Genomic DNA, 10697 nt, shown 5'->3' on the forward strand with positions numbered 1-10697 from the left:
ACAAGGCTTGGTCTCATTTATGAAACCTTCAAGCTCATATCCTTTGATAATCGAGAGAACATGAGTTAGCCAAATTGAGTAGTTAATCCTATCTAGCTTGACAAAACGTCCTTGAAATAACGTGTTGGTCTTCTTTGTCGGCTTGGTGAGTAAAGATGCAAATATAATGGAGCTGGAGTCCCCACTGGTTGCTTCGCCTGCAGATGTGAAAGGGTTGGCGTCGTGTGCAACTTTGCTTTCATTATGAGACTCTGACATGGTGGCTAGCCTGGTAGCTCTGATACCACGAAATGTTTCTAAGGATTTGGATATTGTGTTATATTGTCTTTGAATAGTGCTCTGTACAGGATTACAATAAATGGGCATTGAGAAACCCTAAAAAGAATGTAAATAATACACGTGTACAATGCTTTACAAATTACACTAAAGAATAATCTAGAATAATTTATTCTAAGCCTGTCTTTCTTATTGGGCTTATAATATGTAAACCTAATATTCTTAATACCCTTACATATGACAGAATTCGTAGAATTGTTGGGCTTTAATGGAATAATATCGACCACCAAATTTTTTTATCCTTATATTATACTCTTTTCCATTAGTATTATAGACATGAACATTAACCCCATTTTCTATGACTTCCTCTTGGGTTAAAAGACCCAATAAAGAATCTTCCATGGTCCTTTCGCTCAAAACCAGTCCCCACCAGTTGCTATCATAAGGCCTTTTCCGGAACAACTTAAAGTGCTCAGTGATAGTATTCTCGTTGCGTGGCTCCAGATGTTTTAGTACAGAAACTAGTTGCCTCATTGCATAGATTTTTTCATCTTTTGAGCGAGCAACTTGTAGCTTGTTCATAGTTTTCGCATAACTAGGAAGTACTGCCATATTCTGATCTTCTTCGATTCTTTTGCTTCTTTGATATTTTGATTATGCTTTTCTGCCTTAACTGTTATATTCACATATTCAAGTATTAGTTGAATTAGTTATGCAATCCTCTTGATCGTTATTCAATTTAGGGCGGGCTGATTGGCGAACACTATGATAATGAATCTTATCAAACAGTCTTGAGTTTTGATTTAGTTTTTAAAAAAATATAAAAAAATATTAAAATCCCGTTTCTTATCTAACAGTCTTGGTTTTTTTTCCCTAAAAAAACAGTCTTGAGTTTTAAACTGTCTTGATTGACACAAGAATTATTTCACAGTAATATAAATGATCTTTTGTAAATAATGACATCAATATATTGAATGAAGGTACTACTAAGATTTTACTTATCTAAATCAATGGAAAGCAATATAATTGCCTAACAGTAAAATAATACTGAAAATTTTAAGAAATTTTTTTTTAACATATGAGAAATGTATTTTTTTAACATTGTTCTCGAGAATTAATTTCTTGATTAAATTAATTTCTTATCGTTGAATAGTTCCTTCAATTGATGTCAGATTCATAATGGAATATTAATAATAATATTATTATTAATGTATACCTAGTCTACATGTAAATTTGAACAGTTGGCTAAAAAGTATTTAAACAATTTTTTTGGTCGAAATATTTAAACACTTTAAATCCAAACAAATATTTCTCCAATTCTTAATATAAGACCTATTTAACTAATTTTATTAGATTAAAAAAATAAGGTAAGTTAGTTAGTTATAAGAAATATGACGTGTTTAAAAAACACCATAATTATCTTTCTTAATATCCTTTCTCCTATTTCTACTTGATTATGGTTTAGGAAGTATCTATAAGGATAATTTAGAAAAACTAATAAATATAAGAAATATGTCTTATATTTAGGATCAAAATCAACATAATAATTAGGATCTACTATTAAAGACCGTAGGAGTAATAACTAACAATAAAATTCAGCACGTGTGGCGAAGTAGCGAACAGTTCATAATTCTTATTTCCTTGAATTGATCTTAAATTCAGTGACATTAAACTACGCATAACTGATCAGTGATGATTTTTTTAATTTTTTATTTGTTTTGCTCTCTTGGTGATATGATCAGTCATCATCAATTATTGTGTACCTCCATGCGCCTTCATGTAAAACATTAAAGCATAGAGATTGCGGTTTCTATGTGTATTATATATTAGGGGAAATCATGCATTAAAACATTAAAACCAATGAGAATGCACATTATACACTAATCAATAAGCAAAAAATACTGTATATTTTGATACTCCATAAATTAAACACTTCTGATCAAAAAATAAACTACATAATGTACAGCCACAAAAATCAGGCAAAAAAAAAAAGCCGCAAAAAGCAGCAACGTTGTAAGTTGTAACCGGAATCAAACTAATCAGAGAATGAAACAGAGTCACGATTATATATAAATTAATTATTATCCAAAGAAAAAATTACATAACGTACATTCACCGGAAAAAAAAAAGGATCACGATTATATATAAATTAATTGTTATCCAAAGAAAAAATTACATAACGTACCTTCACCGGGGGGAAAAAAAAAAGGATAACGTTATAACCGGAATCAAACTACAGAGAGAATGAAACAAAGTCACAAGTATAAATTAAATACTACCACACTGATAATGAGAATGGTCATTTATTTATCCAGTGAGAATGATTATTTATTTATTTATTATTTTTGAAATAATTAATAACTGATTTGTTTGTCTTAAACTTACAACAAAAATTCAGGAAACTCAAACACAATTACACAAAACCCAAAAGTAATATTTACTCTTGCAAAAATATCAACTTCATTAGCACAATAACATCTTAGATAGAAATGCAAATAACAAATATTGATTGGCAGAATCAAAATCCCAATTTTATTAAATGGCCAATGCAAAAAGCAACCCCTTTGTTTTCCAAAGAACGCATAAAAATAAATGTTTTGATCTTGGTGGAAGGAATTACAGCCACGTAACGATGATAAGCAAATGGCTTGATCATGACATTTTTCCGAATAAATGTTTTACATTCTCGCAATACCCAGGTCCTTTCAATTCCCAAACCCAGAAACAATGCCTCCGCTTCAACCAACGACTCAACAATTGCTACTCGCTTCCTCCATGACCATAAAACGCAGGAAACAAACTAGAGAAGCCCTAGGCCTCATGCCTACCCTCACAACCAAAGGCAAAAAGAACAAACAAAACAACAACAATGGACACTCCAATCCAAAGCACTTCAATAGCCCATACATGTGCTCCGTAAAACCCATAGCATCGAATTCAACTTTGGTTGAGTTCCCACAATTTTAGACAATTGTGCAGCCTATGAAAGAATCTAAAGTACCGTTTGCTACGAAGTATTAAAAATAAAAGATTGGGATTATAATTGACAAAAATCATTACAATAGTATTCTTTCGGTCCTTGATATAAGACCTAATTATTGAGTTGGTTTTGGTCCTTAATACAAGACTCATTTATCATATTTATCAATTTTCTCTAAATTACCCCTATAGATACTCCCTCAACCATAATCGAGTAGAAGAGGAAGAAGGGGTATTAAGAAAGATGATTATGGTATTTTAGGAAAAACGTGTCACATTTTTTATAATTAACTAACTTACCTAACTTCCTTAATATAATCAAATTAGTTAAATAGGTCTTATATTAAAGACCAGAGAAGTATTTAGCATGAGTAATTATTTATTATATATGATTAGGCAAACCCATAGAGGTGGGATTGGGAAATACCACTTCTCCCCATGGTATTCTCCAATCGCACATAAGTGGATTTAACTTATCCCATATAACAAGCAATCTCTTATATTAAACACTTTTTTAATAAATTTTCTCAGTTGCATTCCTAATCTTAATATCTCATTTTCAATGTTTCCTACCAAACGCAGTTTAATAATTTCACACAAATGAGACAAAATAGTACTGTTGCTATTTATAAATAACTTGTTACTCAAGCCCGCAAACGAATAAATGCATTAAATTAATAATTTTTCCCATTTGCTTTTATTAAAGTAAGACTATTAAAAATTACAAAAAAGCTCATTAATTAATTACTTTGTAAGTGACTTATATTTAGTAAAAAAAACTTTTTTCTTGTAAGTAACTAACAAATAGGAAAAGAGTGGCGAGCCCCAGTGGAGGATCAAATATTTGTTGTGGATATTCAGTACCTCCATATCTCTCAATCTTGAGAGACCGCACCAATACCCAAGCCATACTCCGAGCCAGCAACAGCTTTTGATAAGCTCCATTTGCAACCTCACCAGTCAGAATGCAAGTAAAATGATTGCCCTTGAACTAACCCAGTCATCAGGATGCAAACCAGAAATGATAGCAACAAAACTCGAATGCAAATAAAGATGAAAAAAATCAGCTAACTCATTATTAGTTTGTGACGTCTCAAGGACGATTCGAATGAATCATCATTCTTAATTAAAAAGTCGAAAAGGACCATAACAGTGAATAATCCCGACTAGAAAGCACATAATATGACCCCAAAAAAATGTCACAATGTACAAAAAAAGGCTAAGAATACATGGGAAAAGAAATAAGAAAGCAAACGAACAGACAACAAAGTAAGCCACAAGAAGGTAAAGAATCAAATAACAATTCATCAACTTTCCCTGATTTTGTCACCGCCATGTAACTCTTCACAGAGAGACAACTGCTCAAAAACACTAGCATGGAAGTTCACCCATAACCCCCTATTTATAGGAACCAAAGCCAAGAACCTATGAACTCCCAACTCGCAATTCAAAGGGAGATGAAAAGGCCCACAATAAATGGCAAAAATCCCTACATGTGCCAAAAGAATGAAAAAAAAAGGACACCTAAAACTTTCACATGAATTAGTCCTCAAAACTTTTATGCTCTGATTGGATGAGAAGAAAAGTCGAGAGAAGAGAAAATGAGATGAAAGGAAATAAGGAGAAAAATGTTATCATTCATCTTGTTTAAATATACAAAAAAACATAGGAAGAAAAAATAAGCAAATATCTAAATGACTAAAGTATTCTTATCCAAATATATCATATTTAAAATTAAATTAAATTAAATAATATAATAGAAAAATTATATTAATATTAGCATCATCAAATAATTTTAAATCAAGTTATTTGATTTATATACGTTTTCAGATTATTATATTTCAAAAACCTAGTTATTTAATAAAATATTTTTTTAACATAAAAAATAAAAAGTAAATATTTTTTAAATATAATAAAAAAAACATAGAGAAGAAGAATTAAGGAAGTCACAGGGGGAGGCAAACATGAAAATCTCCCCCCCCCCCCAAACCAAAATAGAGAGAAAATTTAGAGACAAAATGACTGTTTATTTTCTCTTCCACCTTTTTTTTTTTACACATTTTATCTCCTATCCAAGTAAGTAAGAAAAACCCATTTCTCTTATTAGTTTTTGCTCTAGTTTTCTTTTTTTTCCTGATTTTTTTCCATCCAAACAGCGGTTAGAGAATTCTACGGTATTCATTATTGATGATTATTGATGGATGATGATTGATTATTGACGATTATTGTTATTGAAATTTATGATTGATGGCGCAAAAACAACAAACAAAAGAGGAATGATTTTTGTTTTTGTTTTTGGGGACTGAAAGAGGGCATTGATTCGGAACAATGCATTTTCAAAAATGTAAAGAAATTAGCAGAGAGAGCGCCTGGAACAGGAAGCGCCTAATCCCTAGAAAGGAGATTGTGGCCCAATGCAAAACACCACACGTAGGCTCGTACGTACGGCACTCAAATCCACATGCCACGCCGCCCCCCTTTTCGTGACATCTTTTGATTGGACGCGACAGAAAAGAAATACATCAATCGCGGAACGCGACAAAGATTCTTTATTTCCTCACATTAGACGCGGAAGAAAAGCATTTAATGGAGTAGGACTTATATCAACCTCACTGTTCGTTCCTAGTACTGAGCTATTCCGGCTGCCCACAGAGGCCGAGAAATGGTGAGAGTAATTCCCATAGCGTCTTCGATTCGACCTTCTCTCTCGTCCTTCAGGTTAATCGGTGGTTCTCGTTTCTTCCCTTCCCTCTCTTCCTGTGGCCCCTTTCGGCCCATCTCCTTCTCTCATCTTGGCAGCGGTAGGCTCTCTCTCGCTCTCTGACTCTATTCAGATTTCGGTGTTCCTATTGCTAAAGTTCCGTTATTTTCGTGAGGTATTAAATCACATTACAATTAGTTGGCAAAAGAAAAAACATTAAATCACCTTACAATTGGATTGTTCTCTTGGTGAATAAGCCTTTTAGTCGCCAGACGAATAATTTATAATTTGATGCGTTTTCTTGCTATTTACGTGTCAACTCGAAGACCTGACAATTTTTATTTCAAGTTGACAGTTTTACATCGGAAATACTGGCTAGCGCTTTCATTTAAATCTAGTTATTACCATGACAGAGCTTTCGTGGGAGGAGTATATTACAGCGGGCTATGGGGAGAAATAGATTTGGATATTTATACGGCTACGATTAGACTTGTGGCCTGTCCTGCAATCTCGCGTGAACTTATTTGCCAGAATGATTATTACATAGGACTGATCACCCGCTGTCCCCCATATGATACATGCATCATTTCATTTTCTCCCACGTCCCCCCCCCCCAAAAAAAAAATGCAAGTAGTCGACTACACTTAATCTTCATGAACCACTGCAGTGGTATTATGGACTGTGAAATTCATATTTTTGTTGTTCTTTCTTTTCCCAATGCATCACTTTTTAATTCTGTATTTTACTTACTCAGTGCCAATGACCTGTGTTGAGGAAAAATACTCTAATGTTGCTGCTTTGTGAACGTTGTTATTGGGTAGTACTTTATATTACATTGATACTGATAATAGATGATATTCTATTTTAATTGATTTAGATGAACTGAAATTGTCATGTGGGTTGTTGTCCAGCTATTCCTCAGTCCCATAGCTTTGGCCTGAAAGCACCCAGGCTTTTGAGACGAGATGGGAGCCGCACGGGATTGATAGCAACTGGGATTGTGTGCCAGGCAAGCACAGCTGCTTCACCAGAAAATGTACTTGAGTGGGTCAAACAAGACAAGAGGAGAATGCTTCATGTCGTTTTATCGTGTTGGTGACTTGGACAGGACCATAAAGTATATTCAAATGAAATACAAATTACTTATCTCTAGAATCTTATGTAGTCTTCAATAGAACCAAGTTGTGGAATGAGTTTTTGAGGGAGAAAATGCTTCTTATTTCAGATTTTATACAGAATGCCTAGGAATGAAGCTGCTGAGAAAGCGTGACATACCAGAGGAGAAATATACTAATGCTTTTCTTGGATATGGTCCTGAAGATTCACACTTTGTTATTGAACTGACATACAGTGAGTGTCTGACTAAGTTTTTGATCTCCTCTTAAGATGCAAGGGCCAGAACTTCTTGACAACCTCTCATATTGCAGCTCGCATTTTCTGATGTCAATCATATAAGCCCATGCAGTTGAAGTCTTCCAGTTTATATTCATTTTGTTTACAAATATTTCAGATTATGGAGTTGACAAGTATGATATTGGAACTGGATTTGGCCATTTTGGTATTGCTGTTGAGGATGTAAGTTTGCTGAACCTTTTATACCCATTAGTGTCCTTTATAAACTTCTTTGCCTATCTTACTGTTTTTGTTTCTGGGAGTTCCCCTTATTCTCAAGTATGCATGCTGCCTAGTGTGTAATTGGTCTGTTTTCTTTCTTCTCTTTTGGATGATGTGGCAGTTGGGGCGCTAGTTTTGTTCCTTGGCACATCAAAATTTATTCTCCATTGATGCTTTAATTGACATCTTCAAGGGAAATTCTACTAGGTTGCAAAAACGGTGGAACTTGTACGGGCCAAGGGTGGCAAAATAACAAGAGAGCCTGGTCCTGTCAAGGAGGCAAAACAGTAATTGCATTTATTGAAGATCCTGATGGTTATAAATTTGAGCTTCTGGAAAGAGGACCCACACCTGAGCCTTTATGCCAAGTAATGCTTCGAGTAGGTGACCTTCAACGTTCCATTGAATTTTATGAGAAGGTGAGGGTCAATGCTGTTCTGATGCTTGCTTATGGTCTTACTGTTTATATTGCCCTGTGTTGAGTAATTTTGGTGGGTGCTTGCTGTTTAGGCTCTTGGTATGGAGCTTCTTCGAACTCGAGATAACCCGGAGTACAAGGTACAATGCTCTACTTACTTTTATGCGTATTTCTGCTCCCCTTAATAAAAAGTGCTTGGTACTCAGCAGATTAGATCTTATTATCCACGGCAATATCAGGGTTTTGTCTCCTGCACTACGGATACTAATACCCTATCACCTGTACAGAAAAAATAAGCTTGAGGGGAAGAGATAGATCGTTTTATGAATAAATCAAGGGAAGGAAATGTCCAAATCTTCTGAGATGTGATTTTTCCTTGCAGGAAATTTCCTGCAATAGTACTGTTATTCTATTGATATTTATGCATTTCAGTTTCCTTGTCAATTATTCTTGAGTATGTTTTATTTATGAATTGATTCTCACTAACATGTTACTTTACCCTCTGGTCAATTGTTTGGTTGACATGCCGAGTAATGTTGAATTAAAACCTAAAGTGGAGCGGAAAACTGATCTTAATTATCGTTTATACAAATATCAAGTTCTCGCTCCTATTAACTATCCAAAATCTTACATTGGAGAAGGCACTGATTGACTTTAGTAAAATTGTAAGGTCAACGTGATGTTATAGTAGAATTATTAGAGGCAGTTATGGATATAATTTTTGTGTAAATCCTCTGGAGTTAGAACTGAACTTAACCTCTATTATATTCTGATTTATATTTGAGTTGAAAACTTTTGTGTGCCGAACTGTTTTTATAAATCTTGAGATTTATTGACAATTCTGAGGTCCCATCTTGATTGCTTTTTTATGCCTCAAAAAATGTTCATTATCACCTTATTTAGTACTTTGGGCATGTAGTTTGCTTTTCTTACATCTGACCCTTTGATCACCCTTGTCTTTTGATAGTATACCATCGCTATGCTTGGTTATGGTCCTGAAGATAAAAGTGCTGTTATGGAGTTGACTTACAACTACGGAGTCACTGAATATGACAAAGGAAATGGTTATGCTCAGGTAGACAATAGTTCTTCTATTTCAATTCTTTAGATCCTTTAAAAACTTCTCCTAGAGATGTTTGCCCAGAAAAACTTATCTTTATTGAGTAGCTAAAGGCACTATTATTGATGCACATCCTAGGCTGTAGTATCTCACATTCTCACTAGGATCGGCCATCACATAAATCAGGGAATAATTTAAAACATAATCAAATCAGAGTAGAAATTGCAAAATCTGGAAATAATAGCAGCTAATAATAACTTGTAAAATCTGAAACTAAAACAGTTTATTTTGGGCCAGGCCCATGACGTCCTCAACATTTCTGCTGAGGTTTTCATTGTGTGATTGTGATATCTATAGGTTTTTTTTTTTTTTTTAATTAAGCAAACAGATGTAGTCTTTATACAAGATTTTCTTTAAAAATGAACTACATCGTGTTTCTTCATAAAATTTTCTTACCTCCTGTTAGATGATCCTTTCTAGAATTTAATTCTTTTTTTCTGTGTTTACCCTTTTCAGATTGCAATAGGCACCGATGATGTTTACAAAACTGCAGAAGCTGTTAAACTTGCTGGGGGAAAGATTACCCGAGAGCCTGGACCATTGCCTGGGATCAATACAAAAATTACAGCATGCTTGGATCCTGATGGCTGGAAGACGGTATGCATCTGTGCAATTTGTTACATGAAAAATTTATATGATAGAGTTGACAGTATCTTGGTGCAAACACTTGGTTTATGAAAATTTCTTGATACCAATATGGGTACTGTGACATGATTTTTTTTTTTTTTTAAAAAAAGAGGGTTTTTGTGACTTTCTCATCATTTTTTATTCTGTCATAGAATGAATTTACTGTGGTGGTTATGAGAACTGCTCTACATGCTATGTGATAGGACTAGGAGAAGGATTAGGAGGGAAAGGTAGAATTGAAATAAAGAGAGAAGAGAGAATTTGTTTTCTAGAACCGGTATATGAATTATAGAAAGGGAGAAAAGACAGGAGACAACTAAATAATACTTCATAGATATCTGCCTTGTCTTACAACATTAAGTTAAATACCATACATACGATAATTGAACATAAAACTGTCATAAACTACTTAATAACCAACAGCAACCAACAATAACATAGGATAAGCCTAACTAAACCATAAAACGACCCTTAAAACTTAAAGCCTCCTCCTGGAGTATGCTAAGAGAGGACGTTGAATCCTATCATTACTCCTCCTTGAAAATGAGCCTTGTCCTCAAGGCAGAAGGATGGAAATTATGCAGCAACCAAGTCATAAGATTCCCAGTTGGAATCTTCAGGGGGTCTATTCTTCCACTGACTAAGCTAAGCTCCACATCATCCTTGCCTTTTTCCTCACCACAGAGAATCAAGAACTTGGGATTAAAAAAGTAGGCAGCCGCATGGAGGGGTCTATGCAGTTGCAAATTTCAATGAGTATTGATGATCTTCCATACTTTTTCATACCTTAACTCCTTCTTTTCAAAATTGTTAGCAATTTCTTTTTTGGTTTTGTCCGTTGTTTCATAAATATATGGCATTGCAGGTTCAGATTCACCATTTACAAGTCTCAAAAATTTTACAAGCGGACTCTCATTTTAAGTAATATTGGATGGAACTCTAAAATCTAGAATCCCCAAAAA

At 34.1% G+C, this 10697-nt stretch overlaps 1 pseudogene; it reads left to right on the forward strand.

Moving 5' to 3' along the window:
* The first annotated feature begins 5862 nt into the window (after positions 1-5862).
* On the forward strand, positions 5863-9801 carry LOC114741876 (probable lactoylglutathione lyase, chloroplastic; annotated as a pseudogene).
* The last annotated feature ends 896 nt before the right edge of the window (positions 9802-10697 follow it).

Source organism: Neltuma alba, unplaced genomic scaffold, assembly GCF_004799145.2.
Source record: "Neltuma alba isolate B1F8T4 unplaced genomic scaffold, ASM479914v2 tig00003555_pilon, whole genome shotgun sequence".
Taxonomy (NCBI): Eukaryota; Viridiplantae; Streptophyta; class Magnoliopsida; order Fabales; family Fabaceae; genus Neltuma; species Neltuma alba.